The sequence below is a fragment of the Lycium barbarum genome, chromosome 9, assembly GCF_019175385.1.
Source record: "Lycium barbarum isolate Lr01 chromosome 9, ASM1917538v2, whole genome shotgun sequence".
Lineage (NCBI taxonomy): Eukaryota > Viridiplantae > Streptophyta > Magnoliopsida > Solanales > Solanaceae > Lycium > Lycium barbarum.
The window spans coordinates 91962469-91972851 of record NC_083345.1 but is presented as its reverse complement, the minus strand read 5'-3'; positions in this window follow the sequence as shown (position 1 = coordinate 91972851).

The window sequence follows — 10383 nt, the reverse complement described above, 5'->3', positions numbered from 1 at the left end:
GTACACCCAGATGAGTAGAAGAAATTACTAGAAGATGCTCCAGCAGGATTGGCGAGCTCCACTTCCTTCCGGAGCGTTGCCGAGTCGGAGTTTGTATGTTATGATTTCTGGATTGATGTTAGAGACTTTGCAGACAGAGTCGTGGGTATAGAATGTCAGTTCTGTAAGCGGCTCCATCAGCCGATGTGTCATTTTGTGAGATGATATAAATTCCATATGATTACAAATTTTGTTTGATTTGAGAACAAAGAAAAAGAATATTTCTGAAAGCCTTACTATGTATTTCATGTTTATTTGATTTGAAGGTTCAAAGAGGTTATGTGTGTATTAAGAGTCAGAGGGTTTGCTCGGCTCTAAGTAAGGGTCGGGTGCCCATCACACCCTAGCGAGATTAGGGTGTGACAGAGGCAAATTTTTTGTAGCTGGGTTATGTATCGTATTTACTTCTATGGTGGCCCTGTGAGGCATTAGATGTGTTTTCTGGGCTGTGTGCAGGTTTGGGATGGTAAATATTACAGGGGAGACTCTGCCAACATTTTCTGAAGTTAAGTCGTTTGAATACGTATATGTTACAGAATCAAAGCAAAGGGAAACTTGGTGAGAAGATGATAGGTTAGATATGTCGAGTTGTTAATTGTGAGTTGCTTTTAAAGGAATTTTAAGATTGTCGTAGTGTGATTTTAAGAATGATTTCCTAGAGAGATGATTAGTAGTTCGAAGGATTAGAATGAGTTACATTCGAGGTTTTATAGGAACAAGGTCTATTGGGGGATTTAGGGGAAGTTGACGAATGAGTTCTACTGTGGCTTATATAAAGAGGAGGTTATTACGACTAACTCAAAGAAATGATTTATGTCCAGTCTGCCAATACATGAGGAAGAGGAAAGGTAATGAGAATTAGAGTCTCTAAGGAAGGGAGCACAACAAGAAGCAACTACAATGAGTTAGAACAGGTCGACGTCAAGGAATGTCAAAAGCTATGACGATCGTTATGGATAAGAATTATGATTAAGGATGTAAATGAAATGTTCTTGATGTTGTGATACCATAAGATAAGACCTTTAAAGGGGGAAGGGAATGAACCTAAGTACGAGCATGAAGGATAAGATAATAAGTTGCTGGTTTTATGTTGGAAATAGATTATGGATGTGTTTTGAAGGAAGATCAATTTAACAGACAAAGTCGAAGGAGTAAGTATAAAGGATAATCTGGATTACAAAAAAAAAATCTTATCACTAGAAGAGATGAAAGCTTTAAAAGAGGAATATTTATAGGAAGTTCATTAATCTTCAAAGGAAAGGAAGATAGTGTGTCTATGGATAGCAAGACAGCAGTCATGTCTGAGATTAGGAAGTACCTCGTAAGTCGTAAAATTCCAAGTTGCCGGTTATATCAATTCTGAGAGTGTATGACATAGAACCATGTAAACAATCGCCATGATGAAATGGCCAACAGAATGGTACAAGGACGATGATAAGGAGCCGAAGAAAAATGGAGGTTAGTTTAAGTCTCAATTAGTCACCGGTATAAGAGAGCCAAAGACTTAAGGAGGGAAGCATACTCGTATTGGAAGGAAATTATGATTAAGTAGGATTTTATCTTACTTCCATGTTGATGAGTTTATTTTGTAATTATGCTAGAACTGAGAAGAGCAAATTGGAGGAAAATTCCAAATATGAATCTGATGATATTGTGAGGAATTAAGGGGGGTCCGACCAAGGAATTAAAAGGAGATGATATGGTATATATATAAGGTCAACTAGTTCAAAAAGGGATACTCTAAAGTAGCACCAAAGAAGCAAGCAAGGAAAGGTGCCATATCTAAACAAGAGAATTTGTTTACTTGTAGAGAAATAAGGAGCAAGGAAAAAGAGATCAATAATTAAGAGTGCTCATAGATCGGCGGGGAGCCGTAGCAATCATGAGTTAGGACCATCTTAATTTTCGCGTCGTTTGCATTGTAAGCAAACTAACGTAAGCTCGGAGAGGTCATGGAACACTTATAAGGTTAAGGAATACTCTTAACAAGTGTTAAGTAAGTTTCTAAAGGTTCCAGGATCAAACAAATCGAGAAAAATAAGTTTGCCAAAAATTCGAAAAAAGTTGGAAAAATTTTGGACAGAAATTTTGGGTCAACTTTAGAGGAGTATATCTCCTAGTATATCAGGAGTTTTGAAGTGAAAAAAAAGTCTAAATTGAAGCTCAGGAAGTCTAGGTTCCAACTCAACAAACCATTAGTCAAAAAACATCGTAGTACGTAGTTATGGGCATTCCATGATAAGCCTCCAAGCTACCAAATGGCTCCCCGCGAGCAACAATTAGAAAGCTGGTGGAACCGACTCTCAAGGGGTAAAAATACCCTATTATTCTATTTTTTTCGTCATTTAAACTTTTTTAGAGTTCTATAAAGATCCATACACTTCTCCTTAACACTTATAACCCCTTAAATCAAGAATTGAACAAGATTGCACCAAACTAGCTCATGAAAAGTGATTGTTCTTGTTTCTACTTGATGTTGTGGTGAGTTTGGTCTTGAAGAAAGCTGGTGTGGATAAATTTCTTCAAGTATAATGTATGTTCTTCATCCTATCTCTTATGTTGAGGTGATTTGAAGGTTTAACAAGTCTTAAAAGTGAAAATAGTTATGGAGGAAAGGTCATAAAGTATTGTGTTGTAGTTGTTGAGTTTATGGATTGTTTTGAGCATGTTGTAGCCGTGTTGTTGGGCTAATTTGCATGTATATGGATGGTATCTAATGTTTTTAGTGTGTTGATGAGATTATACTCCTTTATTGGGAAGAAAGGAAGTGTATATTGTTATTATTTTTTGATAAACATCGTGTGGGATGTTTTATTGAATATTTTGGTTGATGATGATGTTGTTGGTGTTAGTGTTGTTGTTGTGTTGGTTATTGGTATTGTGATTTCGGGCTAGGAATATAAGCAGGGGAGATGCTGCCCGATTCATGATACAACAAGTTTTACACTTGATATACAGGATATACCGAATGAATCCTTGGCCTAATGAAAGATGCTATCGTTATTATAGGTTGTAACGCTAAACAGGCTATGAAGTTGTCGAAGAAGCCAACAAGGTATGTTAAGTCTATCCTTTCTTTCATTTTGGCATGATGCTATGATATGAACGAACAAACGAGTAGTCGAGCTTCCATATTACTCTACTCTTAGAAGCACTAGGAGTACTTCAATCTTTGATGTTCCTGTAGCCCCTTTATGATTGTTCCTTGACTTCTTAAGTCCCGAAGGGGCATCCATAGGCCGTATGTTTCCATAATGGTGTCTAAATCCCGAAGGGGACATTTACGAGGTTTCTTTATTCATATGCATTTCATATTTGATTTTTAAGTCTTCAAGGAGACAAATGAAAAGGGGAAGAAGTTCCTATTTTGAACTAAAAGTTGCTCCGAAGGGAGTTCTTTGATATTTTACAAAGATTATCATGCATTTGCACACTTATATATATGTACTACATGATTTTATGGGGAAATGGAAAAGGGATATAGCATATATACGCAAACCATCTGATCAGCTGGTATATGATGATTATGATGCCCAAAGGGGCTACCCGATGTGGCCATTATGCTATTATACCTGAAGGGACTGCGAGCAAGGTGAAGGTATGCATTATATATATACACAGGATGTTTTAAAATTTCATATTCACATACATGATTATCAGTGTTGATTAAAGGTACAGATTGAGTCTGTTACTCTTTTATCATTCGAGTCGAGATACATATTGTTTCAGTTCTGCCTTATATACTTGGTACATCATTCGTACCGACGTCCCTTTTCCTGGGGGAACTGTGTTTCATGCCACACTTGGTACATAGATGGATAGAGGACCCTTGCTGTAGGATGTACCCAGGCTATCAGCTGGACTGGTGAACTTTATTTCTATTCGGAGTGTTGCCGAGTCAGAGTACTTATGTATGTATGTCCTCGAGTCGGATGCATTGCGGGTATGTTGAGGCCCTATCCCAACTTATGTTATGGTAACTTGGTACTTGTTAGAGACTTTTGCAGACAGTGTCCCGTGGATAGTGCGTCGAGATGTCGACCGGTGTGTGAGGTGGCCACATAGATCAATTTATTCATATGCATTGATTTAAAGATTTTATTATGACTAAAGGTTCTCTTTGACTTAACGATAAGGGAGAAGTCCCTGACATGATGAAAGAGTTTTATTAAAAAGTTTTCATGTTTTACTTGACGGAAACGTCTTTTCATAATTTGAAGGTTCACAAAAAGGCGTGACTTATAAATAGAATGGTAGTATAGCACTCAGCCGAGTAGGGTAGGTGTCAGTCGCGGCCCTCCGGTTCGGGTCATGACATATTATATTCTTGTTGGGTCAAAGTTTAAATAGGCTCGGGTTACTATCCATTTTAACGATATCAGTATCGTTTGCCTATTTCAACTAAGTTCTTTCCATGGTTTTCAATATTCTCAAGGTTTTACAACATACATGTAAAAATAAAATAATAAAGGAAAAGGGTTGGTGGATCTACTAAGCCCACCAACTAATGCTCATGCCATTTTCACCTATGACTGGGCCATCACGTTGTGGTTTGTATTCAATCCATGGAAGCAAAAGCAGCTTCGAGGCGAATTTGGGCCAATCGAGCCCACGTGATGTGTGTTCATGCAGAGGAGAAGGGGAAAGTAAAAATGCGATCAGAAGGCATCTACACTTGGCAAGTCATGTAACAAAGAACATTAATATAACCAATCAAAACATATTAAAACGAAGCAAGTATATCACTGTATATAAACTCAATGATAATATACAATGTATTTTTTTTAACTGCATGTGATCATAGCATGCCAAAGATAGTCCCATGTTACGCCTCTCGTTTTCGTTGTAAGAAAACCTATGGTTTCCTAGTTGAGTATGCCCTTGGAATGGAGATCCGTTCTCGAGTTTTGAGATATTAAGTGCCTTACCCAGTTTACCAACAGACCAGCATGTATTCCTTGCAATTTACAGGATTAGGAGTTATACGAATTGAATCGAAGCGAACTGGAATGCCTCAAAAAAATCTATAGAAACCAGTCATTGTCGATGGGCCATCAACCATGACACCGTCTCTGAATATCCAATGGAAAATCGACGTAGCAAGTCGACGAACCGTCGATACATTGATGGGTCGTCAACCCAGCGTCGACCCGCACCACTAGAACCTTCTCGTTTCCTCTATATATATTTGACCCTCACGTTTTGTTCTCATTATTTTCCACTTCCAAAATTAGAGAAAGTCCTAGAATATTCCTCTTAATATTTTCCATCATCATAGTGAAGATTTGCAAGATCTGAGCCCCGTAAACCCGAGCTTGTGGAGGGAAAGTTGCTTCTAGGGTTTTATTGGAGTTGTTAAGCTTTGGGATTGGAGTTGAAGTTTTATTCTTGGAACCCTAGACTCTTTGAGGTATGTATATGATTCCTACCTTTGTGTTTAAGTTAATCATCAAGAGTTTTAGCAGTTTTAAGGAAAGGGGATTATAGTTATGAAAGTTATAAGTTGAAGAAGGGTAGAGTTGGACTTGAGGGTTATTTGAGGGATGACTTGGAGTAGAATTGGTTGTACTTTGATATATAAGAATTGATATGGTTATTGTTAGTATTGTGCTTAATATTTAAGTTAAATTGGAAATTGATGGATTATTGAGATATGAAGGAGAAGTTATCCGAACTTCGTTAAGTCCCTTTTTCACTTGAATTGGGTAGTAAGTGTTATAAAGGGTCTAATTGTGGTCTATGTCACCTTGGTTGTAGACCTGCGAGTTCAAGAAGTAGAAGTTGGACGATTAGCTACGCTTCAAGGTATGTTAAGGCTGTCCCTTTTTGTTTTTTCTTTTGGCATGATCCTTACTATCTGAACGAACAAAGTAAGTAAGCAAGTTCCAAAGACTCTGTTATATCCCGTATTTTGTACATTCGGATATTTCAAGATAATCGCGATAAGTTAAGGGCAAGGCTATTATTTTCCTTCCGATTTTATTTTAATACACAAGTTGGTTATTAGTGGTATGGAAATATTGAGAAAGGCTAGGGGTAAAAAGGGAAAAATTCAAAAAAAAATGGTCATGAAAGCCACAAGTGGCCGTGTGGCTTAAGTGGGTCCCACCCATGGCTTGGCCAATGTTATATCCCGTGTTTTTTTTTTTTTGCGTATTTGAAAAATTTGGAATGATCTTGTTTTGAAGGAAATAAGGCTATTTTTTTATTTTATGAAACATATATGTGATATTCATGAAAATTTTCAAAGCGAAAGTGCGGAATAAGGCCAAGGGCAAAATTGGAATTTCGGAAATTAGTTTCGGGAATTACAAAAAAAAAGGATCCATAATTATTTGGGCTCAATAAATAAAAGAGAAATTTTGGCCCAAAGTTTGAAGGGTGGCCGGCCATGGAGTAGGCCCAAGCCCATAATTAATTTATCCATGTGATAAATTAAATAAGAGGAATAAATATCTAGATCCCTTTAGAACATTCAACACTTCAACAAAACAAAAGAAAGTAAGCAAGAGAGAGGGAGAGGGTTCGGCCCTTCAAGAAAGATTTTTTTTTCTATCTTCCAACTTTGATTCAAAAATCTTGTTCTTCTTGAATTCTTAACAAGTTCAAGACGCTCTACAACGTGGTATAATTAGTTTAGCAAAAGAACGACGTTTGCGGTAAGAAAAAAATTTGAAGAAAAAGGTAAGAATCTTATCCCTTTTGTTATGGAAGAAATATACGTGATATAATGGTTAGAATTGTATGAAAATTATGGGATTGTGGTGTATGGGTGCATGACGTGTGTGTGTGTGTGAAGCCGTGTGTGTGTGTGTGGTGGAGCATGGCCGTGAGCCATTGTGTGGTGAAGGGAGGTTGAAGTGAAGTTCATTTAGTTGGTTAGTTGCGTCGTTATGGTATGTACGACGTAAATAAAAGTTTAATGAGTTGAGTTAGCATTGAAATTGGTTGTATGTTGTTATGGGAAATTATGTGATTTTTTATATGATTTTTATATAATTGTGAAATTAAAATTCTAAATGAGAATTATGGTTGTTGTTAATGAATTTGGAAGAAAACAATGCGAGTTGGTAGTGTTGTTGCATTTGTTGAAGTTTCAGATAAAATATGGAATTGGCAGAATTGTTTGAATCCTTGGGTATTGTTTGGAATGTTATTGAATTATGTTTGAATAACCTTGAATTAGTAAATGAATGTGAGGATGTTGATGTTAGCTTGATATTGTGAAGATGGAATGAAAGTTGTCGCCTTAAGTAGAAAAGAGGACTATTTATGTTATAGTGCGTTTTGTGATGATTGTTGATGCTCTTGGTATTGTGGTGTCGTCGTTGTTGATATTTTGGGCCGAGATGATTCTCGGGGACGTTGAATTTATAGGGGAAATGCTGCCGAAATTTCGGTAGACAATATGAATTAAGATTTAAATTCTAAAAGCTTGAACTCATATTTGGCAACTATGACCAATTGTAGATTTTGGACGAAACGGGGATTGAGTTTGGGCGAGCATAAGACGCAAGTAAGGTATGTAAAGTTATCCCTTTCTTTCTTTTGGCATGTCCTAGATATACTAGGTTGAGATTTGAGCCTCGGAGGTTATTCTGCTCATAGAAATTCGGGTCTGAGTTTGGGTACTATTCATTCAATTATGTCTAGTTGAAATATTGTTCAAACATCCATAACTTGTGCAGACGTGATAGAATCGCTTTGAACCCTTCGTGGATGACCTTATAGAGTCTAACGTTGTAATTTATGTCCGCCACCTCGACTTGACCCGAGGTGGGCCCACTAGTCCCGAGACTTCCTTCGTTTGTCTTACTTGAGCTATTTTGGTATGATATAAAAAGAGAACTTCTGTATATGAACTTAAGGCTCCGTTTGATTTACTCCATAAGCTACTTGAAAGCTCCTTACAGTGAATGACACTAAAATTTTAGAAAATGGCGTATGAGGTGTTTTTTTTGAAAGTTTTGTAAGTTTAAAGGCTCATATCTTCTGTATACTAATTCTGACAGACCCGATACTTACTTTCAGCTTCCTGATCTGAATATATATATATATATATATATATATATAATTTATATATATATATATGTGTGTGTGTGTGTGTGTGTATTTATTTGTCGAGTTATATGCATATGGTTTCCGCACTACTCTGCTCGTGCTTATTTCTATGACATCGTTCGCCGGTTCCCGGGCCGGTTTTGTGATCGTGCGCATTATGACATATTCGGCAGTATGATGTGTTACGGTTCCCGAGACCTCGCCATAGGGCCGGGTACCGTTTATGGAGTTATGCTGTGATATGGCTTATGATATGCTTTGATGATGTGATATGTGTGATGATATGTTATGTTCGGGGTTGTACGGAGATTTGAAACTTTCCGGAGTATGTTGTGTTGTGGCACCAGCGTCGGAGTGGCGACCACGTTCTTGAGCCTTATGCATGATTTCTTTTATTTGCATTATGTACATATGATTTCCGTACCGGTTTGATATACTGATTCGGTATTCTCTTTCTGTACCATTACTACAGTTATGGTTTGGATTTCTATACTCTATGCTTTACATACTCAGTACATCATTCGTACTGACCCCCTTTCTTCGGGGGCTGCGTTTCATGCCCGCAGGTACTGAGGTTCGTGACCCGCCAGTGTAGGCCATACTTTCTGCTATTACAGAGCGCTCCTCTTGATCTGGAGCCTACATCTTGGTACATATCTTTTGCCATGTATCTGTTTCTGTATATATTTGGACTATTTGGGGTACGGCGGGGCCCTATCCCGCCATATGTTTCCGTTTTGGTTTGTAGAGGCCTGTAGTCATATATGTGGGTCGAGGGTCCTACGTGTGTTTGTTCTGTTTATGATTTGTGTCTTAATGCGGTCCTACCTGTTCTGGAGGCCATGGTGGCCCATATGTTTGTATATATGCATATGTTCGGCGATGTGTATTCCGCCGCCTCTTTTGGCTTTGATATGATATCTTTGCACGCGCGACCGCTTAAGATAATATTTGACTTCAAATCTGTTTAAAATAATTGACACGAGATCTGAGTTAAATTAGAATATGACGAGTTAGCATGTGAGTTTGTTTGGGGTGTCCAAATAGGGCACCAGTCGCGGCCCCCGGAGCTAGGTCCTGACAAAAGTGGTATCAGAGCGGTTTGTCCTCGGAATGTCTACAGGTCGTGTCTCGTAGAGTCTTGTTTATCGGTGTGTCGTGCACCACATCTATAAACAGGAGGCTACAAGACATTTAGGGTGTTACCTTTCTTTGAATCTAAGATCGTGCGATAGAGCTGTGCTATTAGGATGACTCTTTTCTGACCGATTGTGTGTTTTTCAATGATGCCTCCGAAGAAAGCAACGGCTGCCCAGAAGGGCAAGGCGGTGGTAGGAGAGACTAGTCAGCTGCAGAGAGTTACCCGGGCTCGTGCTCAGGATTTGCCGGATGTGGTGCCCCAGTCGGAGGGTTCTGCTAAACCACCGGAGGAGCCTGGAGCAGGTCCATCATTAGCTCCAGACGCTCCAGCGCCCGAGCCTCCAGCTCCTCAGCCAGGGGCTGAGGATAGGACGTTGAGAGAGGCCGTACAGTTATTGACGACTTTGGTGGCGGGACAGGCTCGCAGACGCAGGCCGAGAGGTGATGATGATGATGACATGCGTGATAGCCTGAGGGTTCGTGATTTTCTGACATGTAGTCCCCCCAGAGTTTTTCGGGTCTAAGCCCGAGGAGGACCCCCACGACTTGATTCGGGGGATGAGGCGCTCATTGGGACTGGTCAGGGCTTCAGAGACCGAGTCCGTTGAGTTAGCCTCGCACAAATTACGAGATGTTGTGGCTAATTGGTATGAGTCCTGGGAGCTGTCCAGAGGTGAGGGTGCTCCCCCAGCTACATGGGACGAGTTTGTGGTCGCTTTTCTCCGCCACTTTTTGCCCCCGGAGTTGCGGAGGGCGAGGGTTGACAGATTTTTGCAGCTGCGGCAGAGAGGTCGGAGTGTTCGTGAGTATAATTTGGAGTTTGATTCTTTGGCTCGATATGCACCTGCTATAGTGGCTGATATAGCCGACCGGATGCACCGGTACGTGATAGGGCTGGACCGTTACTTAGTTGATAGCTGCATGGCGATGGCATCGCAGACTGATATGGACATCGCCCGGTTACAAGCCTACGAGCAGGGTATGGAGGACCGGCAAAGAGAGGACCGGTCGGGCAGAGATCGTGATAGGAGGCTGCCCAAGAGGGCGAGATCAGCAGGGTATTCTGGAGATTTTCGAGGCGGACAACCTCAATCACAGCAGTCAGGCAGATATCCTCCTCCGTCCGACCGGGGTACACAGTCC